This window comes from Anser cygnoides, chromosome W (genome assembly GCF_040182565.1).
Source record: "Anser cygnoides isolate HZ-2024a breed goose chromosome W, Taihu_goose_T2T_genome, whole genome shotgun sequence".
Lineage (NCBI taxonomy): Eukaryota > Metazoa > Chordata > Aves > Anseriformes > Anatidae > Anser > Anser cygnoides.
The window spans coordinates 2,974,316-3,001,328 of NC_089911.1; the positions used below are offsets into that span (position 1 = coordinate 2,974,316).

At 44.1% G+C, this 27,013-nt stretch overlaps 1 long non-coding RNA gene across 1 annotated transcript in view; it reads right to left on the reverse strand.

Annotated features, from left to right (window-relative positions):
• Positions 1 to 293: 293 nt before the first annotated feature.
• LOC136788767 (uncharacterized) overlaps positions 294 to 27,013 on the reverse strand; it is a 200,197-nt gene continuing 173,477 nt past the window's right edge. The window contains exon 2 of the long non-coding RNA XR_010827373.1: positions 294 to 2,588. This is a non-coding gene — a long non-coding RNA (uncharacterized lncRNA). The remainder of the gene's footprint in view (positions 2,589 to 27,013) is intronic.

Sequence of the window (27,013 nt, forward strand, 5' to 3'; positions counted from 1 at the left end):
CACAAACAAAAAATAAACTGTTTTCTTTTGTCCTCTTTCCACATTTTTGAAGCAAACCATCCTGTTCTGCTCCTCAGAGCTTTTCAACTAGTCTGCTCACAACAATACCTGGGATCCTTCCAGTAGCGTATTAAGCAACATGACTGCACTATCACATATTGCTTCTCTTTTATTCTCTCCCTGGGTGGAAAGTAGCATACGCAGTGGAGACTCTCATTTTGCTCCACTATTCTGTACTAATTGGCTTTTCCTAAACAGTGAAGGCATCATTGTTATAAGTGAGACCATACAAATTTCTTGGTCTATCAGAAATATTTTATTAATTAAGTAAGCAGGCACAAGCAAAACAGCGCTGGGCGGCTGGGGAGTCTCCGCTCCACCACAGCACGCAACTTTCCCTTTTCAGTGTCGCCGTTTTATAGCATCCAAGTTTCGGCTTGTCAGGACTTGTTGGACCTTCTGAAGCTGCGCAGTTCGTTGTTGGGGGTCGTTGTTTTTCTTTCAATGATCATGCGTTGTGCTCGTGTTCAAGGGGGAGGGTAGTGAAGCGGGAAACAGTATTTCACAGAGTCTTTGTTTTACCAAGGATGTTTATCCAACACCCCCTCCCCACTATCTACTTGCTTAGTCTTCCCCCTTAACAAGGTCGTAAATTGCAAAACCTTATCTTCTCAGCAGATTCTCTGAATTCCTTTTAAAGACAATGAACAAACACCCGCTAATTTATCACAATCCCTCCTTTTTCTTTTTCTAACATATTTTGTTCATTGATGAATTTTTGAAGCACTTGTTTGCTCAATATTAAAGTTTCTGCATCATTCTCCTCCTGTTCAAGAGATTCATATTTCGCACGCACAAGCATAAGGTGAGCTGCCTCTAATCGGTTTTTTACAATCGCGATTATTTGATTGAATATACATGGTACAAAAGTTAGTGTTAATATGAGCAGCAACAAAGGTCCTGCTATAGTTGATAGCAGTGTAGTGAGCCAAAGTGAGTAATTAAACCAGGATTCATACCAATTCTGGTGGGCTTCATTTTCTATTTTTCGTTTTTCTAGCCCTTCTCTCAATTTAGTCATTGTATCCCTTACTACTCCAGTATGATCTGCATATACGCAACACTCCTCTCGTAGGGCTGCACACAATCCTCCTTGTTGTAGAAAAATCAGATCTAATCCCCTACGATTTTGTCGTACAGATTTCTCTAAAGCTGATATAGATTGCTCGATACGGGCCAAATCCTCATCTACAGCAATGCGTAGAGAGGTAAATTCTTGGCTTTGTTTTACCAGAGAGGCCATTCCAGTTCCGGCTCCTGCAGCCCCCAGAATCATCAGAGTGGCTAAAGTGACAGTCGTAATAGGCTCTCTCTTCCTTAAGTGTTTTTTTGCCATAGCATGTTGGATGTACATATACTCCTCAGAATGGTAAAGAATCCTAGGTATAATTACTACCTGTACACAAAAATCATGAGACGAGTTGAACAATTTCAAAGATAAGCATGGAGTTACCCCCAGAGACGAACATACCCATCTGGTGTTATCTGCTGGTATTAACCATTTTTCTTTGTCTAATTGTGTAACATTTTCTGTAATATTGCATAGATGGAACTTCTCACCAGGGACCGTGCCTACGCACCTGCCATTCCCAGTTACTTCCGTTAACGTTATTCCTACATCCCTTCCCCAATGGCATTGTGGGGGATCGGTTTCGTTTGAACGGGTGGTTTCTCCCAGATCCCCAATGGCGTCGTAATATGAGGGCCTTATATCAAGACATAACCAGCAAGGTCTAGGCACGTCTGGATTTGGTTGATTCAACAACTGATAACTAGCATTCGTGATTCTCCATACGTTATTCCCGGTCACCCCTTCATTTCTAATCCCGTACTCCGGGTTTACTGATCTATTAGCAACCTCCAGTGGTTTAGGGCTATTAGCAGTTAGCATTCTAAAAGCTTGTGTAGGCTGAATCCTCAAAACACTCCCCGACAGTTTCTGATTTGGTCCCACCCGTTGGGGACTCTTAGTCTCTTCCTTCTTTATATAGATGATGCCTCCCCTATCAGTCCCCCAGCAGTAGTTATCTGCTGAACAACATGGTGATCTTCCCATCTAATCAGGCTCCATTTAAAAGGTTTGTGAGGGTGCGCAGACCCAGGAACAGTGTAAACAATCGTACCCATTACTATGTATCGCAAAAAAAAAAAATGGCTAGGGCCCATTTTCCAGAGTTCTTTACCTGGCCACGTAAGTCCCCACCATTTCACTCTCTGCCTCGCTTGTCAGTTCGGTTGCAGCGAACTACAAGGTGCAGGTTCTTCTCGGCAGCAGCAGTGTTCTTCAGGGGAGTTTCTCAGGTAACCGCGACCTTTTTCTGATCAAACAGGGTCCCCTCTCCTCCTTTTTTTTTTTTTTTTTTTTTTTTTTACGATACATAGACAGTTAGACCATACTTATCGAGTTCGTTTCAACGTGAGCTTTAAGTCATCAGGGCCTGCGACCGCTTCCCATTTGCTTTTCTGGATCGGTCCTTTCACGCGACTGGCATGCGTTCACCCCTTCTCAGCCGTCCGGATAGCCGTCTCTGTGATAAGTAAAACAACATAGGGGCCTCCCCACCGCGGTGTTAAAGACGTTTCTTTCCATGTCTTAATTAGAACCCTATCTCCAGGTTGTATCCTATGGATTGCTATATCTAGCCACCAAGCCTTTCGCTTGCAACTCCCTCCGTCGGTTCATAAGCTGTATTAAATAAGGTTTTAATTGGATATCCTGTACCTGGGGGTGATCAGATGGCATCTCTAAATCATAAGGCATACCATACAGCCTTTCAAAAGGTGAGATTCCAACATCGGCTCGGGGCTATGTCCGGATATTCAATAGTGCAAGCGGTAAACATTTCACCCAGGAGGTTTTAGTCTCTATCATAAGCTTTGTTAGTTGCTTTTTAATTTCACCATTCATTCGTTCTACCTTTCCCGAACTCTGAGGATGCCAGGGAGTGTGATATTCCCATTTAATTCCCAGAGCCTTCATCGTGTCTCGGGATACCTTTGACACAAAGTGTGGGCCTCGATCAGAGTCAATTGCTTCTATTACCCCGTATCTGGGTATGATGCTTTCTAATAATATCTTTACCACGGTTTGAGCTGTGGCCCTTGCCGTAGGGAATGCTTCAACAAAGTTTGTGAGGTGGTCTACAATAACTAACAAGTATCTATATCGCCCCGTTTTTGGAAGTTCAGTAAAATCTAATTGAATCTTTGCAAAAGGTCGATGTGCCAATTCTCGTCCTCCTCCCGGGACCCTTTTTCTCATGTGTTGAGCATTTACCCTCCGACAAGTTATGCAATCATTTACGATCCTCTTTGCTATATTATAAATCCCTATACACATATAATATGTGGCAAATGTTTGACCTCAGTGCCAGGAAAGCTCATGGAGCAGATTATCTTGAGGGTCATCACGCGGCACTTGCAGGGCAAGCAGGCGATCAGGCCCAGTCAGCATGGGTTTATGAAAGGCAGGTCCTGCTTGACGAACCTGATCTCCTTCTATGACCAAGTGATGCGCTTGGTGGATGAGGGAAAGGCTGTGGATGTGGTTTACCTTGACCTCAGTAAGGCTTTTGACACAGTTCCCCACAACATTCTCCTCAAGAAACTGGCTGCTCGAGGCTTGGACTGGCGTACGCTTCGCTGGGTTAGAAACTGGCTGGATAGCCGGGCCCAGAGAGTTGTGGTGAATGGAGTCAAATCTGGTTGGAGGCCGGTCACTAGTGGTGTCCCCCAGGGCTCGGTACTGGGGCCGGTCCTCTTTAATATCTTTATCGATGATCTGGATGAGGGCGTCCAGTGCACCCTCAGTAAGTTTGCAGATGACACCAAGCTAAGTGCGTGTGTCGATCTGCTCGAGGGCAGGAAGGCTCTGCAGGAGGATCTGGATAGGCTGGACCGATGGGCTGAGGTCAACTATATGAAGTTCAACAAGGCCAAGTGCCGGGTCCTGCACCTGGGGCGCAACAACCCCAAGCAGAGCTACAGGCTGGGAGATGAGTGGCTGGAAAGCTGCCTGGCCGAGAGGGACCTGGGAGTATTGGTTGATAGTCGGCTGAATATGAGCCAGCAGTGTGCCCAGGTGGCCAAGAAGGCCAACAGCATCCTGGCCTGCATAAGAAGCAGTGTGGCCAGCAGGTCTAGGGAAGTGATTGTGCCCCTGTACTCGGCTCTGGTGAGGCCGCACCTCGAGTACTGTGTTCAGTTTTGGGCCCCTCGCTACAGGAAGGACATGGACGTGCTCGAGCGAGTCCAGAGAAGGGCGACCAAGCTGGTGAGGGGTCTGGAGAACAAGTCTTATGAGGAGCAGCTGAGGGAGCTGGGCTTGTTCAGCCTGGAGAAGAGGAGGCTCAGGGGAGACCTTATCGCTCTCTACAGTTACCTTAAAGGAGGCTGTAAAGAGGTGGGGGTTGGTCTGTTCTCCTACGTGCCTGGTGACAGGACGAGGGGGAATGGGCGAAAGTTGCGCCAGGGGAGGTTTAGGTTGGATGTTAGGAAGTACTTCTTTACCGAAAGGGTTATTAAGCATTGGAATGGGCTGCCCAGGGAGGTGGTGGAGTCACCATCCCTGGAGGTCTTTAAAAGACGTTTAGATGTAGAGCTTAGCGATATGGTTTAGTGGAGTACTTAGTGTTAGGTCGGAGGTTGGACTCGATGATCTTGAGGTCTCTTCCAACCTAGAAATCTGTGATACTGTAAAATTGATCCACCAACGCCTGAGTACCCCAGTGCGTCTGTTCATGAAATCTCCGTAGCACCCTCATAGCTACTGATTTTGGTAACACTTCCCGTCCATCAGGCAGTACCCATTTCCCTTTATCGTTTTTTTTTGTTTTTTGTTTTTTTTTGTTTTGAACCCCCATTTGTGTCATCTTGTCTTCTTCTGTAATAGTGAAACAGAGTAAGGGGAGGGGAATGGGCATAAGCATATTTTGAATCTGTATATATTGTACCGCTTTTATTTTTCAACAGTTTTAGGGCCTGCAATATGGCATATAGCTCGCAAGCTTGGGCAGACCAGCTAGGGCTCAAAGGTCCAGATTCCACTATCTCAAATGTTTTCTCGTTTACTAACGCGTATCCTGATTTTTGCTTTCCCTCGACTACTCTCGAGGAACCATCCACATATATCTGTTCACCGATGGGTAATTCCACCTCCTCTAGATCAGGTCTCAATTTCGTTTGCTCTTCTATATTTCGGAGGCAATCATGTCCTAAGGACTCATTTGGTTCCCCATAAAGATATTGAGCAGGGTTCTGTAGGGAGGTTGTTCCTAAGGTTAATTTTGGAGAGGAAATCAAAATTCCTTCATATTTTAATAATCTGGCGTCAGTGATCCATTTCTCTGCCTTCTGTTGCAGTACCCCGCATATATTGTGTAGAGATATTACTTTGATTTCCCCCCCAAAAGTGATCTTCTGTGCTTCTTCCGCTAACAAGGCAGCAGCTACCACTACCTGCAAACAGTTTGGCCAACCCCGGCTAACCGGATCCAATAATTTAGACAAATAGGCCACAGGTTTGTTTTTTTTACTCCCTGCCCATTCTTGGGCCAGCACTCCGTATGCTGTGCCTTCTGCGCTGTTCACAAAAAAAAAAACAAAACAGCCTCCTTAAATCTGGTAAGCTTAACACTGGGGGGGGCGTACTAGTTCCTCCTTTAACTTGTTCAGTCGTTCCTCATCTTCTTTTGTCCATTTGAGTAATCCATCCTTATTCAGCTTGTTATATAAAAATTTAACCTTTCCACTATAATCTTCTATCCATTGTCTACAGTATCCGGTCAACCCTAACAGTTGCCGTACCTGCCTTTTAGTTCGCGGGGACGCTAAAGCCAATATTCCACTGATTCTGCCTGGGTCTAACTTCTTAGTCCCCTTACTTAACTGGTGACCCAGGTACTTTATCTCTTGCTCCACAATTTGTAATTTTGCCCCTCCTTTTTCTTTTAAAGGGTACAGAGGGTACAGATTAACTCGATTCTCTGAGCCAATCCAAAGGCTCGCATATTCGCTCTCCTCTAAACAAAAAGGTTCCTTTGCATTTACATAAATGTTTAAGGCTTGGCAAACCCAGTCTTCAAATGACCCAGATATGGGCCAATAATTTGCCTACCTCCCCAAACTTCAACACAATAATGAATTATTTTTACTTTATCCTTTCCCCGCCTAAAAGGGGAATCACTCCAATTCTTAATCATTAACCCCAGTGGACTATCTGGGGGAATAGGGGGCAACCTAGCACTAGGCATTACCCCACCCATGGGACCAGAAGGCTTACTCTTCTTCTGTCCCATCTTCCGGAGTGCCTTCACACACACACAGAGCCGCTTCCCCCTGGTCGTGGCCCAGTCCCTCGCGGGATGTGGGAACCGCACTACTGAGGGGTCCGCACTCACTTCGTCCGCAATTGGACGTCTCACACAGACGCACTCCGGGATCACCAACCCCAACCGAACGGATCACCGGCCTATACTTACCCACCCCGTGGGTCTTCGTTCGGTCTTCGTGCACAAAGATTGCTTGGGGTTACCGGTTTTATTTGCTTGTGCCTAATTTTGGGTTCGTCGGTGAAGGGCTCGAGCGGGATTTCCCGTTCCCGGGGCCGCCAGAATCGGCGAGGCGCCTCCCCTAGAGGGATTCCCAGTCAATCCGCCTTCCTCCGAGTCACGGCACCAAATTTGTTATAAGTGAGACCATACAAATTTCTTGGTCTATCAGAAATATTTTATTAATTAAGTAAGCAGGCACAAGCAAAACAGCGCTGGGCGGCTGGGGAGTCTCCGCTCCACCACAGCACGCAACTTTCCCTTTTCAGTGTCGCCGTTTTATAGCATCCAAGTTTCGGCTTGTCAGGACTTGTTGGACCTTCTGAAGCTGCGCAGTTCGTTGTTGGGGGTCGTTGTTTTTCTTTCGATGATCATGCGTTGTGACAATGAACAAACACCCGCTAATTTATCACATCATGGCCAGGAATATCATGTTGCGGTAGACCAACTGAGAAGTGGCATGCAATACCTGAGGCCAGATTGTTGTTCATCAGGAGGGGACAGAGTCTCTAGGCATTTTCAGGTTTCTGCCTTTACCTCGTGATGAAATTTTGTGTTGTTATAGTCACAAATAAGCACAATATTTTAATTACCTTGAAATTGTTCTTTTTCCTGTATGGATTTTTTTGAATACTCAAAGCCAGATTCAAAGTCCTTTCTGAAATATAATTTCTGTGCAACTGAATTCATTACACATCACTTCAGTTCTATTATACATGGCAGATGATCTTTTGCTCATTTTTATCTGTAAATTCTTCAGGAGTTTTATAGACAGTGCTTGAAATGGTAATTCAGACACTCTGAAATGAAGCTGGTAGGCAAATGTAAAGAGCCAGAATGTTGTATCACTGTATGCAGAGCATTTCAACAACAATTTGTGAGAATAAAAAGTAATGTGTCAACAAAGTGCTTTTGACAAACAGCAAGTATCTGCCAAACAATCCTCTATGGACATGATAGATAGTCAAATGAAAAGGACCCATGGATCATACCCAATCCTTGGGCCAACAAGTGAACCATGCTATTTTAACTCATCTACAGAGGTAAAAGTATTTTACTAGTGCAAACTTTGCAAGAATTAGCCATATAATATGTATTATAACCCTAAAATTCCAATTAACTTCCCCGACAAGATAAATGTATTTGCATGGCAAATGATTCTTCACAGTAAACTAGCTAGAAAATAGGTAAAACCTTTTATCAGGATAATTTTTTTTCCTATCCCAAATTTGGCTGAAACATAATAAGAATTAATTCCAGAGCATTTAAGGAGGATTTGCATTTAGAACTAACTTAGTGTGCAAAAGGGTTCAGAGATTTGCAGCTAATAAAACATGGCATCAATATAATGAAAGAACTAAGTGAAAGAACACCTCCTAGATGTTCCTCAGCCCTTCAAAGTCACCTCTCTGGAATCACACAAATTTCAAAGAGAGAAAACCATATCTATACAAAAGGAAAAGAAAAAGGAGTTCAGCCTTCTAAGAAGATGAGAAATGAATGTGCAACTGCTACAGGCTGGCCTACTGAGGGCAAACCTACAAAACCTTATTCCAGTGCAGATCTTCTAAGCACAGAGGTATTTAATCTGAGAATAATGCCAAAAAAATGAGCAACTAAGGATCATTCCTCAGAGCCGGAGGTAACATATTCTGGTGTCATTTGCAGTTAAAATGTTATTTTGGAAGACATTTGCTTCTCCGCCAGTAGAGTGAGACACAAAGGAAGAGTGAACTTTAAATGCCATTTAGTAGGTTTTCATTGCTGTAAAGCTGTTGCCTGAGGGAGGGTTGATGTTCAGTGACAGATGGAAGGGCCAACTAGAAGTATTAACAAGCACAGGTAGAATAAAAGTACAGTGTTCAGGTGAGTGGAGGTGTCAAGGCACTATAGCAAAAGTTTTCTCACTGAATGTAGAATATTTATCATATTTTTAGAAATGCAGAAAGCTGTTTTTCATTGCTGATGTTAAATCAAATACAGAAAAGTTTGTCTGATGCTGTTTTAAATTGTTTTGAACAGTAAAGTACCCTGGAACGTTTGCTGCATGAAAGATAGTACCTCAGAGTGCTTTACTGTTGTAATTTCCATGGAAATTAACATTTACATGCATGGTTATCACACTTTCCTTGTAATGTAAAGTATTGCCATCTAAATCCCTTTGAATTACAGTCATTGTGGTATCATCAATCTGACTCAAGATTTGGTCTACATTCCTGCTTGAGTTTGCCGAATACTTTTGTTTTTTCTCTTGGTGTTGAGCTATACAAATTAGTACTGAATGGAATTTTAATATTCAACAACCGTTTCCTCTTGATTTTTTTTTCAATTTCTCCTGTTCAGGCTCTTGTCTATCCCTCCTCCTGTGTCTACTGCAAGCACTTAATTTTAAATACATGAGCTGAAACCCACATAAATGGATGTCCCATCCCTGGAAATGTTCAAGGCCAGGTTGGATGAGGCTTTGAGCAACCTGATCTAATGGGAGGTGTCCCTACCCATGGGGGTGGGACCAGATGATCTTTAAGGTCCCTTTCAACCCAAACCATTCTATGATTCTATGAAACCATTCTATGATTCTATGATAAAGTAAATCCATAAGGAATTTGGTCCATGTTCCACTCAGACAAGCCCCATAGAAATGGTATACCTCCACCACAGTCTTTTTATCAAAACATACTCTTGTGGCTGTGACAGCATAACCACAGACTTCCGGATGTCTGCTGCCACAGAAAAGCCCCATAGCATCATTGGGAGATCATGGCTGTGATGATAAAATTTGATCTTACCAACAAAATGCAAGAAATCTGACTTCTGTTGCAGAGCCTTACTCGTGGAAGGCTTCTGAATAGCACAGCTTTTTTTCTATAACAGTAAATAAGAAAGGGATTATTCAATCTCACAACAGCAAGAATAATGTATACAAATAAAACGCCAAGAAAGCCCTCTCTAGAGTGACCTAATTCAAGGGCAGCTGGCCTTTCTGTTAGGCTATTGCTGTCATACACCTAACTGCAAGAACAAATACATTAAACATCTGGTCCTTAGACCAACAAGGTTCACACTAAATTGCTTCACAGTCCTTCCTTCATTATGCTGTCCCACAGGCATATGCAGACTCACCCTATGTGGAGCTCTCAGCATACTGACTGCTTTGATTCTAATAAAATGTTTGTATAAAATTGTGCTTTAAAGTACATCACTTGTAAAATCTATTAGAAGGTAGATATTGCCGGAACTCATATCAGTTACTGAAGATGGAAGAAATGTGTAAAGGAGGCGTATGTTGGGTGTGTGACGCATCAAGTGTTTGGCAAGAGAAAGAAAGGGACCTCATGTCTCATATAGTGGATGATCTTTGGCTCCAGCATCTGGTCACTGGTGACAGTAGGAATTATTTCAAGAGGTAAACAGGAAAGAAAAGAAGGAAGCTATTAAATGTGGCTCTGGAGCTCCCAAGAACACCAGTCCAGGTGACCAGGCTCATAAGTTAATGGAGTGAGTGAATGTTCACCTTTCAGTGACTAGCAGTGACTACCCTATAATTAACAGCAGTGACTCTGCTATCAAGTGTAAGTTAAATGCTCCATCTTGTTGTTATATCTTTCTATAGCCACTTTCATTTTTTGTAAAGATGTATTATTACTAGATTGAGGTGTTCTTTTTGTATCTTTATCTCATCAGTAGCAAAACTAACCTCCAATTCCAGCAAGACCACCATATATTGAATGTCCAGTATTGCAGTCTCTGGGACATAGCCTTTACAACTGTCAAGACAGCTCAAGAGCCTGGTGATAAATTAGCAACACACAATACCAGGTGTAGGAATACTCTCTCCTGAGATTTTCCCAGTGCTTTACTGGCAGTCACAGGCGGCACTACTGAAAAATGCGAGGAACTCAGTTGTATGGGTTGAATTCATACACTTGAAATAAGGTGGTTGTCTATGTCTCCACTATAGAGAAAAAGACACAATTCATCTGATGAAATCTGGATGGCTGTTTTAGGCTGAAGTGAATTGTGACCTGAGGTTCACTGCCTTCCAGACTCTTCCATCTGTTTGTTTCTTTCTTGTATTTTTTATATTGTCTCCATCCAGAGCTTTCCTTCTAAAATCCATTGTATTAAGGACATTCACATTCAGTCACCTCATACTTTTCTCTAAAGAGTAATCACATAGTGATGGTGTTTATGGACTGTTATGCTACTTCAAATTATTCTTTAAATTTTCTTTTTTATACACAGCAATAATCAGTTTCAATGAGGATTCTTTTTTTATCCTTTTTTCTTATTTTTTTTTGTGAACATAACTGTTATACCTCACGTATCTGCTTCAGAAGGTGGTACACTTGCTTTATGGGGGACATTATTCACATGCAGAGGCTTTGTTAGTAAACGTGTCATCCTTTGTGCTGAAATAGCATGATGTTAACTTTGGATAAGTGAATATTAAACAGCAGTATCATCATTAGCTTTGTTGAGAGGACAGAGCATAGAGCTATGACTTAGAAACTTCAAGGTCTTTCCATGGTTTGGCCAATGACATATTAAACCTTGGACGAGTCACATCACCTCTGTATGCTTCAATTTTCTTACCTGTTAATTGAGTACTGAGAGTAAAAAGTTATAACAATTTGTTTGAGATGTTGTCCTGGTTCCAGTTAGGACAGAGTTAAGTAGCTCATAGTAGCTGGTAGGGTGCTATGTTGTGGATTAGGATGAGAAGAGCGCTGATAACATGCTGATGTTTTAATTGTTGCAGAGCAGTGTTTACACCAGGCCAAGGACTTTTCGGCTTCTCGCTCTGTCCTGCCAGCGAGCAGGCTGGGGGTGCAGCAGGAGCTGGGAGGGGACAGACCCAGGACAGCTGACCCAAACTGGCCAAAGGGGTATTCCATACCATCTGACGTCATGCTAAACAATATATAGGGGTGGCTGGCCGGGGTGGGGGGGCCGGCTGCTCGGGAATAGGCTGGGCATCGGTCAGCGGGTGGTGAGCAATTGCATTGTGCATCACTTGTTTTCTTACACATTATTATTGTTAATACTATTATCATTATCACTATTATTATTATTATTGTTATTATTATATTCCTTATATTCCTTATATTATTATATTCCTGTCTTAATAAACTGTCTTTATCTCAACTCACCAGCTTCACTTTCCCGTTTCTCTCCCCCATCCCAGAGAGGGAGGGGGGAGGGTGAGCGAACGGCTGTGTGGTGTTTAGCTGCCAGCCGGGTTAAACCACAACAGTCCTTTTGGCGCCCAACGTGGGGCCCGAAGGGTTGAGATATCGACAAATCTGACCAGAGTGTGTTAAACTAAAATTGGTATAAGTATTGGACCTGCTTAATAGTTGCTAGTCACGATGTGGATTGCCTTAATCTCCAGTCTGCTGTACCTGTATTCCAAATTGAGTTTTACGGTGCGTTACTTTCTGTATGTGCTCCCTGTTGCACTGTTTATCCTTTCCGGGCCCTGGTTTAAGATTGTTATGGTACTGTGCGGTGTAACAATGGCTTATGAAATGATGAAATATCTGGTCACGACTTTAACCTGGTATTTGTACTCAGCACTGACGTTGACTCTATACTTTGGAACCCATATCTCGGAAACTATTAGCAATTACACCTATTGCCTGTTTTCGTTAGGGAGCCAATCTGTGGAGGGGACAGGGGAAGACATGTTTCCCTACCTGTTCACTCTCCCTTTCTCCTTCACCACCACCCTCTTATCCCCCGAGCTAGTTACGGTGGTTCTCCGAGATGTTGAATATCCTTGGGATACTCAGACCAGCCTGCTCTTGTTGTTATGTCTCCTGAATGCGCTTCAGATTTTGTTGAGGGTTAAACAACTACTTAGGAATCTCATCCGGAGATCTGTCTTGAGGCGGGATAGTTGCGAGTGGCAGGGAGTGTGGGAGGATATGGGCAGGTTTCTAGAGCAGTGGTCACCTCCAGTGTTTTGGACATTCACCCCTGAACAACTGCAAAATCCTAAAAAGCTGGCAGAATGCTTGAAAAAAAGGTGTAATGACTCTGGCAAAGTGACACAAATCACTGTAGCGTGCTGGGGTCTGGCTTGTGCCTATTGAGCTGCAATTGATGCTACTAGCAACGTAGCGACAGCTCCTGCAGCCGCTCCAGTTCCAGCTCCTGCAGCTGCTCCTGCTCCTGCAGCCATTCCAGTTCCAGGTCCTGCAGCCGCTCCAGCTCCTGCAGCTGCTCCAGCTCCAGCTCCTGCAGCCGCTCCAGCTCCTGCAGCCGTTCCAGCTCCAGCTCCTGCAGCCACTCCAGCTGCAGCTCCTGCAGCCGTTCCAGTTCCAGCTCCTGCAGCCGCTCCAGCTCCTGCAGCCGCTCCAGCTCCTGCAGCCACTCCAGCTGCAGCTCCTGCAGCCACTCCAGCTGCAGCTCCTGCAGCCGCTCCAGTTCCAGCTCCTGCAGCCGCTCCAGCTCCTGCAGCCGCTCCAGCTCCTGCAGCCGCTCCAGCTCCTGCAGCCGCTCCAGCTCCAGCTCCTGCAGCCGTTCCAGTTCCAGCTCCTGCAGCCGTTCCAGCTCCTGCAGCCGCTCCAGCTCCAGCTCCTGCAGCCGCTCCAGCTCCTGCAGCCACTCCAGCTCCAGCTCCTGCAGCCGCTCCAGCTCCTGCAGCCGCTCCAGCTCCAGCTCCTGCAGCCGCTCCAGTTCCAGCTCCTGCAGCCGCTCCAGCTCCTGCAGCCGCTCCAGCTCCAGCTCCTGCAGCCGCTCCAGCTCCAGCCCCTGCAGCTGCTCCAGCTCCTGCAGCTGCTCCAGCTCCAGCTCCCGCAGCCACTCCAGCCCCTGCAGCAGCTCCAGCTCCTGCAGCCGCTCCAGCTCCAGCTCCCGCAGCCACTCCAGCCCCTGCAGCAGCTCCAGCTCCTGCAGCTGCTCCCACTCCTGTGGCTGGGTCAGAGAAACGAGCTGTAGCAGTGCAAGTTGACCCCGCAGAGGGTATTCCAACCCCTGTGGCAGACCCTGTGTCTGGATTAGAGAAACGAGCTGTAGCAGTGCAAGTTGCCCCTGTAGACAAGGTGAAGAAATGGTATAGAGGCTCAGGTCGTTTACAACGCAAACAGTCTTCTGCTAAGTCTGGGCATAGTGAAGACGAGGCTGGGCCATCAAAGGTGCAGGAGACTGAAGATGAGGATGAGGATGTCGAAAAATCAACAGTAACTACCCGGACCCTATACCAGCGTGAGCTAGGAGATGTACGAAAAGATTTTGGTCGCTGTATAGGTGAGCAGCTTGTCACCTGGCTGCTCCGGTGCTGGGACGCTGGAGCCAATTGTGTGGAATTAGGGGGCAAGGAAGCCAGGCGGCTGGGATCCCTTGCTAGGGACGCATGCATTGACAAAGCAATTGGAGATGGAGCACGATCTCGCAGCCTCTGGAGGCGTCTCCTGTCAGCTGTGCAGGAAAGGTATCCCTTCAAGGAAGAACTTGTATGTCTACCAGGCAAATGGACCACCATGGAGAAGGGAATTCAGTACCTGAGGGAATTGGCCGTACGGGAAGTAATTTATAAGGACCTAGACGACGCACAAACATCCGCAGATCCAGATGCAGTCCGGTGTACACCACCTATGTGGCGGAAGTTCGTACAGAGTGCACCATCATCATATGCCAGCTCATTGGCAATAATAGCCTGGAAAGCGGAGGAGAATCCCCCAGTGAATGAAGTGGCTAAATTACTCCGGCAGTACGAAGGAAATCTCTCCCTACAGGCCTGTGTCTCGGCTGTGGAGAAACTCTCTGAAGAGGTCCACCAACTTAAAGAGAATTTATCTTCCCCTCCACCTGAACGAACCAGTGTCCACCAGCTAAAAGAGAATGCTTTGGAGAAACTTTCTGAAAAGATCCACCAACTTGAAGAAAGATTATCTTCCCCTCCACCTGAACGAACCCGTGTCCACCAGCTAAAAGAGAATGCTTTGGAGAAACTTTCTGAAAAGATCCACCAACTTGAAGAAAGATTATCTTCCCCTCCACCTGAACGAACCAGTGTCCACCAGCTAAAAGAGAATACTTTGGAGAAACTTTCTGAAAAGATCCACCAACTTGAAGAGAGATTATTTTCCTCCCCACCTGTACAAACCAGTGTCTCAGCTATTAGGGGTAAACGTTCATCTATGCAAGGAAGACAATATGGTGGGCACACACACCGCGCCACCCTGTGGTTTTACCTACGTGACCATGGAGAGGACATGAGAAAATGGGATGGAAAATCTACTGCGACCCTAGAGGCATGGGTACGTGAATTGCAAAGGAAAACAATTGGGAAAAAGGAGTTCTCTGAAAAGTTTGCTGCTCCAACTTCCAGCAAGCAGTCCTTTAGACACAGAAACGAAGATTCTGACCAGGACTAGAGGGGCCCTGCCTCCAGCCAGGGGGAGGAAAGGGACAATCGAGTTTATTGGACTGTGTGGATTCGATGGCCTGGCACGTCAGACGCACAGAAGTATAAGGCTTTGGTAGACACCGGTGCACAATGTACTCTAATGCCATCAAGCTATAAAGGGCCAGAGCCCATCTGTATTTATGGTGTGACGGGGGGATCCCAGCAGTTAACTGTATTGGAGGCTGAAGTGAGTCTAACCGGTAATGAGTGGCAAAAGCACCGTATTGTGACTGGCCCAGATGCTCCGTGCATCCTTGGCATAGACTATCTTAGAAGAGGATATTTCAAGGACCCAAAAGGGTTCCGCTGGGCTTTTGGCATAGCTGCCTTGGAGACAGAGGACATTAAACAGTTGTCTACCTTGCCTGGTCTCTCAGAGGACCCTTCTGTTGTGGGGTTGCTGAGGGTTGAAGAACAGCAAGTGCCAATCGCTACCACAACTGTGCACCGGCGGCAATAATGCACCAACTGAGACTCCCTAATTCCCATCCATAAGCTAATTCGTCAACTGGAGAACCAAGGAGTGATCAGCAAGACTCATTCACCTTTTAATAGTCCCATATGGCCAGTGCGAAAGTCTAATGGTGAGTGGAGACTAACAGTGGACTATCGTGGCCTGAACGAAGTCACGCCACCACTGAGTGCTGCAGTGCCGGACATGCTAGAACTCCAGTATGAACTGGAATCAAAGGCAGCCAAGTGGTATGCCACAATTGATATCGCTAATGCATTTTTCTCCATCCCTCTAGCAGCACAGTGCAGGCCACAGTTTGCTTTCACTTGGAGGGGAGTCCAATATACTTGGAATCGGCTGCCCCAGGGGTGGAAACACAGCCCTACCATTTGCCATGGACTGATCCAGTCTGCGCTGGAGCAGGGGGAAGCTCCTGAACACCTGCAGTACATCGATGACATCATTGTGTGGGGGGACACTGCAGAAGAAGTTTTCGAGAAAGGGAAGAAAATAGTCCAAATCCTTCTGAAGGCCGGTTTTGTCATAAAACAGAATAAAGTTAAAGGACCTGCACGAGAGATCCAGTTTTTAGGAATAAAATGGCAAGATGGACGTCGTCAAATCCCAATGGATGTGATCAACAAAATAACAGCTATGTCTCCACCAACTAGCAAAAAAGAAACACAAACTTTCCTAGGTGTCGTGGGGTTTTGGAGAATGCATATTCCAAATTACAGTCTGACTGTAAACCCGCTCTACCAAGTAACCCGTAAGAAGAATGCTTTTGAATGGGGCCCTGAGCAACGACAAGCCTTTGAACAAATTAAGCAGGAAATAGTTCATGCAGTAGCCCTCGGGCCAGTCCGAACAGGACCAGATGTAAAGAATGTGCTCTACACCGCAGCCGGGGAGAATGGTCCCACGTGGAGCCTCTGGCAGAAAGAACCTGGGGAAACTCGAGGTCGACCCCTGGGGTTTTGGAGTCAGGGATACAGAGGATCTGAAGCCCGCTATACTCCAACTGAAAAGGAGATCTTGGCAGCATATGAAGGAGTTCGATCTGCTTCGGAAGTGGTCGGTACTGAAGTGCAGCTCCTCCTGGCACCCCGACTGCCGGTACTAGGCTGGATGTTCAAAGGAAGGGTCCCCTCTACACATCATGCAACTGATGCTACATGGAGCAAGTGGGTTGCACTGATTACTCAGCGAGCTCGAATAGGAAACCCCAGTTGCCCAGGAATCTTGGAGGTGATTATGGACTGGCCAGAAGGCAAATACTTTGGGATATCATCAGAGGAGGAGGTGGTTCGTGCTGAAGAAGCCCCACTGTACAACAAGCTACCGGAAAATGAGAAGAAATATGCCTTGTTCACTGACGGGTCCTGTCGTATTGTGGGAAAGCATCGGAGATGGAAAGCTGCTGTATGGAGTCCTACACGACGAGTTGCAGAAGCAGCTGAGGGAGAAGGTGAATCGAGTCAGTTTGCAGAAGTGAAAGCCATTCAGCTGGCTTTAGATATTGCTGAACGAGAAAAGTGGCCAGTTCTCTATCTCTATACTGATTCATGGATGGTAGCAAATGCCCTGTGGGGGTGGTTACAGCAATGGAAGCAGAACAACTGGCAGGGCAGGGGCAAGCCCATCTGGGCTGCTGCATTGTGGCAAGATATTGCTGCCCGGGTAGAGAACCTGGTTGTAAAGGTACGCCATGTAGATGCTCATGTGCCCAAGATTCGGGCTACTGAAGAACATCAAAACAACCAGCAGGTGGATCAGGCTGCTAAGATTGAAGTGGCTCAGGTGGACCTGGACTGGCAACATAAAGGTGAATTATTTATAGCCCGATGGGCCCATGACACCTCAGGCCATCAAGGTAGAGATGCAACATACAGATGGGCTCGCGATCGAGGGGTGGACCTGACCATGGACACTATAGCACAGGTTATTCATGACTGTGAAACATGTGCTGCAATCAAGCAAGCCAAACGGTCAAAACCTCTTTGGTATGGAGGACAATGGCTGAAATATAAATATGGAGAGGCCTGGCAGATTGATTACATCACACTCCCTCAAACCCGCAACGGCAAGCGCCACGTACTTACAATGGTGGAAGCAACCACCGGATGGCTGGAAACATATCCTGTGCCCCATGCCACCGCCCGGAACACTATCCTGGGCCTTGAAAAGCAAGTCCTATGGCGACATGGCACCCCAGAGAGAATTGAGTCAGACAACGGGACTCATTTCCGAAACAACCTTATAGACACTTGGGCCAAAGAACATGGTATTGAGTGGGTGTATCACATATCCCCTATCATGCACCAGCCTCTGGAAAAGTTGAACGATACAATGGACTGTTGAAGACTACACTGAAAGCAATGGGTGCTGGGACATTCAAAAATTGGGATACACATTTGGCAAAGGCCACCTGGTTAGTCAATACCAGGGGATCTGCCAACCGAGCTGGACCTGCCCAATCAAACCTGTTACGCACTGTAGAAGGGGATAAAGTTCCTGTAGTGCACGTAAGAAACATGCTGGGTAAAACAGTCTGGGCTACTCCTGCCTCAGGAAAAGGCAAACCCATTCGTGGGATTGCTTTTGCTCAGGGACCTGGATGCACTTGGTGGGTAATGCAAAAGAATGGGGAGGTCCGGTGTGTACCTCAAGGGGATTTGATACTGGGTGAGAATAGCCCATGAGTTGAATTGTAGTATGTTAATTATTATATAATAATGTATGTCATCACTACCATGATTGCTATATATCATAGATGAAAATGGTGATTAATTAGAATGTATTGGACAGAGTGTAACCTGAGCATGACATAAATGGTATGGAATAAGGGGTGGATATCTGTCCTGGTTCCAGTTAGGACAGAGTTAAGTAGCTCATAGTAGCTGGTAGGGTGCTATGTTGTGGATTAGGATGAGAAGAGCGCTGATAACATGCTGATGTTTTAATTGTTGCAGAGCAGTGTTTACACCAGGCCAAGGACTTTTCGGCTTCTCGCTCTGTCCTGCCAGCGAGCAGGCTGGGGGTGCAGCAGGAGCTGGGAGGGGACAGACCCAGGACAGCTGACCCAAACTGGCCAAAGGGGTATTCCATACCATCTGACGTCATGCTAAACAATATATAGGGGTGGCTGGCCGGGGTGGGGGGGCCGGCTGCTCGGGAATAGGCTGGGCATCGGTCAGCGGGTGGTGAGCAATTGCATTGTGCATCACTTGTTTTCTTACACATTATTATTGTTAATACTATTATCATTATCACTATTATTATTATTATTGTTATTATTATATTCCTTATATTCCTTATATTATTATATTCCTGTCTTAATAAACTGTCTTTATCTCAACTCACCAGCTTCACTTTCCCGTTTCTCTCCCCCATCCCAGAGAGGGAGGGGGGAGGGTGAGCGAACGGCTGTGTGGTGTTTAGCTGCCAGCCGGGTTAAACCACAACAGATGTGTTACAAAGTGCTGAGGAGTAGATAGATACTGTCGTTAGTGACCCATAAAAAATAAATGTATAAGTATTCTGTCTTAATGACTGTTATTCTGTATAGTGAAATTCAAAATTCTCTGACAGAAGACATTGTAAATGGCCTTACCTACATCTGCTTTATCCATCTATCAAAGCATCAAAGATTTTCAAAGAGAAAGCGATAACTAAATTTTTGCTTACTTTCTATGGTATTCTACTCTAAGTTAGTGCTAATGCTAATGTCAGTTGGGTATGTTCAGCAGCTTTGACACTTTGTGTTTGACAAATTGATGATGGTCTGGTAATGTGGTAGTTTCATTATCAAAACTTTTTTTTTTTTTGAAAGACTTTTAATTACTCCTATCTTAGCCAACTTGGCTTTTACTTTTGATTAAAGTAGTCATTGAAATCTTGACAATGCTTGACACACTCCATCTGAATTTAATTAACTTTTTCTTTCTTTTTTTTATTAGCTGCTGTAAAGTAGGAGAGAATGGAAAAGAAAAAAAAAATCAGTTTTGTGCATAGTAACAGATGCTCTTGGTAGCACAGCAAAATTCTGACTTTATTAGCTCAAAGAGAATATCCTAATTAATCAAAACTTAGTATTAAAGTCAGAATATTTCTTCTGGAGCTGATGAAATAAGTTCTGAATCAAGTTAATGATTCTGTGCTTGGCAAAGGGAGAATGTTATGAAGTCACATTTAATTGATCTGTCTTTGATTTTTACCAATGGGGGTAAATTGCCTGGACATTTTCATTTCAGGGAAGAAAAGAACCATATATATATATATATATATATATATAAAAGTTTTCCCTGTGTGTGTATATATATGTGTCTTCCCTGTAAAAAAATCATAGCAAACAGAGAAATGCTCGATTTAAAACTGCTCAACTTAAAAATAAAAAGATTATTTTCATTTTAAAAGATTATGTTATGCTCAGTTCAGTCTCCTCTAATGTGAAAGATTTCATAGCCTCCCTGGGCTACCTGTTGCAATGCTTGACTGTCCTCATGTTGAGAAATATTTTCTTTACTTCAGGTTGTAATCTCCCCTATTTTATGACCATTATCTTCTGTCTTCCTGCCATTCACTCAGTGAAGAGGCTCTATCTACTCAGCTTCTCCTAGACTGTCGTGTCAGCCTTTGCTGGGCTTACTGCAGCTTATCAATGTCTTTCTTGAATTGAAGTGTCTAAAACTGGACCACCTGACATAAAGAAAAAGGAATATCTATATTCCTTTCCTATTCTGTCTTCATATGACAAGCCAATTTAAACAACAGTCTTAGCTATCTTTCCAAATTCAAGACGGTGAGAACATTTAGCAATATATGATGAATTAAAATATTTTAACATGAATTTATTTAATTATGCTGTAGCAATTTTCTCTGATTGAAGTCAGCAAGTTTCATATTATCCAAGAATTAAATTTCATACAATAAAAACTATACCAAAACCACTGTATATCAACTTTTATAGCAAAAGACCACAAAGGGATCTCAGGATAAATTAGCAATCCATGTACATATGTTACATGATTGCTTATTGTTATAAAGATAGATGGAAACAATTCATTTTAAAATCTTCCATTCATATGAAAGGTGAAACCTTGATTCCTACCAAGATCTGTAAGAGATTTTCCATGAACTTCAACAGCATTCATAAGTCTTCCAGACTGTACAAATAGTGCCTCAGTCTGAATATGAATCCAAGGACCAAACTATAAGAAATAAATGTGGAATTTGAATTCCACATTTATTTGCCTTTTGACTGGGTAATTGTTTTAGAAAGTATGATGGCTGGTTTAATTCCTAGATACTGAGTGAGAAACACAGCTCAGCTTGACTTAAACAGCCATGAGTTGCTTCTGGAGCCTCCTTTTTCAGTAGGAGGTGCTGCGTGTCATGCTGTGCATCCATCTATCCCATCAGCAAAGTCTTGTTTCACATGTTTTCTAACAACAGCCATAGCAACTCTCCTGCATTATGGAAGCATGAGGTAGATGACACAGATAACACTGTTGATAGTTGCTTCTGGTTTACACATTTACTTCTCAATTTACTTCTCATCCCAATTACTGAACACCACTTAAAATGCTGAGATCAAAGGCTTGGATTAAGCCTCTATAAATAAAGATCAGATACACTTGTTAGAGAATGGAAAAAAATGCAAAACCACATTACAGTGGAACTAGACTGCTAGACCCATGAGTTGACAGAAACAAAAAGCTTAAGTTTTAACAGAAGGCACAAAATTTTTGAACTCCATTCTTGCTCTTTTCCTCTTTTTATTTTTTTGTCTATATCTTTCTTCAGGGTATCATGTCAAAGACAACAGTTGTTCATCCAAGAGCAGTTCTCCCACTTGCACTAGGCTATCTTTGAAATCAGTGTATCTGAGTGAAAATGCAAAGTTGTCAAGACGGTGTTGTCAGCAGAAGACATACTTCTAGTGGTGAAAAGTGGTGTTTTTTTGTTGTTTGTTTGTGGATTTGTGTGTGTGCTTGTATAATAAACAGAAAGTTTAGTTAAAACTTTCCACTAAACCTACTTTCCTAAGGGAACAAAAGTGAGCCTCTCGATTCAATTCCCAAATAACAAAGGCCACAGAACTACACAAAATTATCCCTGCCATAGAGAGCATGACAAGCATTTGGCTCTGCAGTTCCCTGGTGCTTTAAGACTCACCCTACCTTATCAAGGCAGAGGAAGACTGTTCATCATTGCATGCTACTGTTGGGCTGTAGGTCAAAGGCAAAGCCCAGATTCAGACATACACAGAGACATTCTACTGTACGCATCTTATTTTTTTCCTGTATACAAAGAGAACTGTCTCTTGCTAGTCAGATATGCCTTTACCAGCAGCTGAACAACAAAAGCAAGAAGGTGCATCTTGTTCAATAATCTACTGCATCCATCCCAGTTGTTCCTGGTTGCTTCCCTCCATGAAATGTCTTTCCTGTAGGAGCAAGGCATCTTCCATTTAAAGGAACAGAATGTGATAAGTTGTAACCAGAAAGTATAATCTACTCTTTGCAAGCATGATGGAATAGAGACATCAGGGTAAGGGGTAATAATGAAAAGCAAAATCAGCAAGCAACTCTCTATAGTCATATAGACTAAACTGACTGTGTGACATTTCAATTTTGAGTGAATGCCATAAAAAGTAGAAAAAAAACAGGTTTAATAATATGTCTACATAAAAGCATAAACAACACAAATCTTTTCAGAGCAGTGTTTATATTTACAGCACATAAGTTACAAATTAAATTTACTCTGGGATGTACTTCTGATATGAATGATTTTTCTTTAGAGAAATATTATCTGTAATCATCAGATCACTGAAAGCAAAAAGGATCCATTAGTGATGTTGGGGATGATGAACTGAAGTACTGTTTAGTGGTTTTTAATTATGTTAAAAGATAAAAATGCTTGGGGAAGGGTGTAAGTCATACCCAGAGAAAGGAAAATGAACTGACTTTATTTAAGCAAGTAGACGTTTATTTCAAACAATCTTGAGCTGATTGCTTAGTACATTAATATGTTTTCAGGAGCTGATCTATTCCAGCACTCTGCTATTATATTATTTAATATTACCAGTTGAAACATTGAAAAAACATGAGTCTTGGCTATAAAGATTTTAAATTATGAGATTAAAAAATATGTACAGGATGCTTTTGTCGTTTTTTTTTTCCTAGAGATATACAGAACTCTCTCTGCAGTCAGAATATTGCAACTATTATTATTTTAAAAGAGCAGGCTGTCTCAAGTGCTCACAAGCTCAGACTATAAAAAGGGTACCAAAAGTGAAATACTGACTTCACTGAAGTCAACAGAAAATTTACTGTTGATTTCAAGTGCACAGGATTTCAATATAGTGAAATTCTTAATAAAATAGCAAGATGTGGCGGCTACCCTGCTGCCTGTAAATTAACAGAATCTCTCTGGAATTGCTTTGTTGCCAGCAGTTTCATTTAAAACAGCTTAGGATGGAGAGAATTTACAAAGAGCCTGGGCCTGGTTTCATTACCCTGTGCTCCTTTAAATCATCAGTAATTCTGTTAAAACGGCTTAGCATTTTACCAGTGCCAAAGGGAATGGATGCATGATCCTTGTCAGGTTACAGTGAATCAGTATATTCTTCCACTGCTCTGACCAAGGTGGAGACACAATTGCTATGTGTCACAGTGACAAAAATGTCCCTTGATCACCCTAATTACAAAACAGCATCTAGTTATTGTTAGGAGAGAGAAGGGTGTTGATATACATCCTGTTGCTGCTTCAGAATATTTGCTTCGGTCCCCTCAGGCAGACACAAGTACCTGCGCACACACGCCCCAAGTACAACTTCAACATAGAGCTGCTATCTCAAACTGCTGGGATAGCCACATTTCTGCAAGCTTGTGCTTGGATGTAGTGAAGCAGACAAAACAGCAACACTGTTTTATTGTCTCCCACCTGAAACGGACACGGGGACCTCTAGGACTTTATGAAAAGCAGAATGGCAATGTATATAACCATTACTCCAGATCACAGAGTCTACTGTACACTTTTCCCCCCCCCCAAAAAAAATTCTTTTTGCAGGTCAAGGGAGGTTATCCTCCCCCTCTACTCAGCCCTGGTGAGGCCACACCTGGAGTATTGTGTCCAGTTCTGGGCTCCCCAGTACAAGAGGGACATGGAACTACTGGAGTGAGTCCAGAGGAGGGCTACGAAGATGATTAGAGGACTGGAGCACCTGTCATACGAGGACAGGCTGGGAGAACTGGTCCTGTTTAGACTGGAAAAGAGAAGACTGAGGGGAGACCTCATCAATGTGTATAAATATCTGAGGGGAGGGTGTCAAGAGGATGGAGCCGGTCTCTTTTCAGTTGTGCCCAGTGACAGGACAAGAGGCAATGGGCACAAACTGAAGCACAGGAGGTTCTGGCTGAATATGAGAGGGCACTTCTTTATTGTGAGGGTGACAGAGCACTGGGACAGATTGCCCAGAGAGGTTGTGTAGTCTTCTTCTCTGGAGATATTCAAAACCCACCTGGATGCCATCCTGCGCAACATGCTCTAGGAGATCCTGTTCAGCAGGGGGGTTGGACTAGATGATCTTTGGAGGTCCATTCCAACCTTGGCCATTCTGTGATTCTGTGATTCTGTGATTCTGTGATTCTGTGATCATGTTGCCTGAGTGTTCTCTTTAGTTCATGTTCCTATTTCATGTTTCAGTCTCTCTTAAACTAACTTTCTGACCTGTTCACAGACTTGTACCACTGCTCTGATCAATTGTCTTCCACATTTCAAGGGCCTGAACTCCCTCAGAAAGTGAATTTATCGAGCAACATTGTGTACGAAATATGACTTAGATAACACCACCCTCTTTGCTTGCAGAGGACAGATCACCCACTCCATTACTGTTATCCACATGTTCTGATAACAGACAGTTGGGAATTTGCACTTGTTTTGTTAGGTTAGCAGTTGCTAATATCAATATGATGTGTTACTTATTTGGATCAGCCCACCTTGAAAGCCTCTCTTCAAATGTTTTACTGCATTGCCCCACTATGTTTCTAATACATTAATAGGGATTTTATGGAGGGCTGTGTAAGCAAAGGGTTCTTGCTAGGCCATTCAGACTAATGTATGCCTAAATATTATCAAGTAATATAAAGAATAAAAATCAAATGTCTGAGATATCTATGAAATGGAGTATCCACCCCAGGGCTGTAGAGTCATAACAGCTTTAATAAGACAATTTCCTAATTGAACATTAGGCATCATTTACCAACCATCCACTAAATTAATTTCATTTAAGGCTTTTCATTTGGGAAAAAGACATGTTTTCTGCAGAAAAAGCTCACCCTACTTTCCACCTACCTTTCAGCTTAACACCTCAGTGGGCTATGTTTTCTGTAACACTGAATTTCTGTTTATGGATGTTTACAGCACAGATGATAGTTACAAGAAGTACATCTCAGAGCAAATTTAATTTGTTTCCGCTGTGCTGTTAAAAATATATATATATATAAACCCAATATTGTTTATGGCTTTAGAAAGTCATATCCATTAAATCCATGTGCTTGGCATTTCAAGTAATTTGCTCCATAAAAAATAAAAATGTTATTTTTGTTTAAGCCTATTTGACTGCAGGGATTGGCCTCCCAGTTGTTGCTCTTCATTATGAACATTTACCCAGGACAGCTCCTAATATTCAAAGTTGTGTCCAGCTGTCAAAGCTGGAATAATACCGGGATGGTGGCAGGGCTGGGGAACGTATTTTGGTTAATAGGACTGACGTACATGGTTTAATATTAAGACCTAATCTAATTCTGCTAATGGAAAAATTTAATATTCTGATAGGATCACTTAGTGAAATAGAATATTATAGCTTGTGTTAAGAAGGAGGGAAAAAAAGAACCTAATTTGCACATGCTTGTTAGCTCAGTATGTATTTTTCATTAGCAATCATATGATTCTAATCCTTAACCCAATACCAGTGTTTTCTTTTATTTGGTGATTCCAGATAAAGCCCCGGTAAATCTTTTTGTAAACTAAAGTCAAATTTCACCACAGCATGGTGTAGTGGGTTTACGTGGCAAGGTTTTGGAAGCAGGGGGCCATAGGGGTGGCTTCTGTAAGAAGAATCTAGAAGCTGTCTCATGTTTGGTAAGGACCCCACTGCTGACTAGAGACGAGCCAATAAGCGATGCTGTTTGTGCCTCTGTGAGAGCATATTTAAGAAAGGGAAAAAAAAAAACAACAAACATGCTGCTACACAGCAGCTGGGAGAGTGAGAGGAGTGAGAAACAGCCCTGCAGGCGCCAAGGTCAGTGAAGAAGGAGGGGGAGAGGTGCTCCAGGCGCCGGAGCAGAAGTCCCCTGCGGCTTGTGGTGAGGACCACGGTGAAGCAGGCTGTCCCCCTGCAGCCCATGGAGTACCACAGTGGAGTGGGGTTCCACGCTGCAGCCTGTGGAGGAGACCACAGTGGAGCAGGTGGACCTGCACCGACGGAGGCTGCGGCCTGTGGAAGACCCCTGCCGGAGCAGATTCCGGGCTGGACCTGCAGCCCGTGGAGAGGAGATCATGCAGGAGCAGGTGACCTGGCAGGAGCTGCTGCCCGTGGGGGATCCAGGTTGGAGCAGTTTGCTCCTGAGGGATGGACCCCGTGGTACGGACCCATACCTGGAGCAGTTCTTGAAGAGCTGCTGCCTGTGGGAAGCCCACGTCGGATCAGTTCAGCAAGGACTGCATCCTGTGGGAGGGACCCCACAGCGCAGGGGAAGAGAGTGACCGAGAAGGAGCAGTGGAGAAGAAGCGCTATAGACTGACCGCAACCCCCATTCCCCCATTCCCCTGTGCCGCTCAGGGGGAGGAGGTGGAAGATGGTGGATGGGGGAAGGCATTTTTGATTTCTTTCCTTTGTTTCTCACTTCTCTAGCTTGTTAGTAATAAGCAATAAATCTTACTATCTCCCTACTCTGAGTCTGTTTTGCCTGTCACAATAATTGTTGAGAGATCTCCCCATCCTTATCTCAACTCTTGAGCCCTTTGCACTGTATTTTTCTCCCCATTCCTCTTTGAGGAGGGGGAGTGAGAGAGCAGCTGAGTTGGAACTCGGCCGCCCACTCAAGTAAAACCACCACACATGGTAGATTAAATGTGGTATTATTTTCTTCCTGATGGCTTTGCTGGTTAAGGTTGTGCTGCAGCCTCTTGTATTCAGTCATGCTGTGGGGATCAAACATACCTGCCATTTCACAGTGCAGTGGGTTAAATTTGTTGGATAGTAAACTGCACTTAGGTTAGTTCTGCTGCTGGATCCTACCTTGACTGCTTTCTGAGAGCCCTAAAGGCGCTTGATGCTTAGAAGTGTTGATTCGAGAATAAACATCAAGGAACTGAGAAGGAGCTTTGCTGCCTTCACTTCTTGTCATACCGAGAGAAAAGACAGTAGTCACATCTTCAGTGATTACCAGCCAGGCTCAATGCCACCCCTTCATTTCTGTAGATAACAGTATAGTCTGAAAATTCAGCCAAAGAAAATGAAAATCCCAA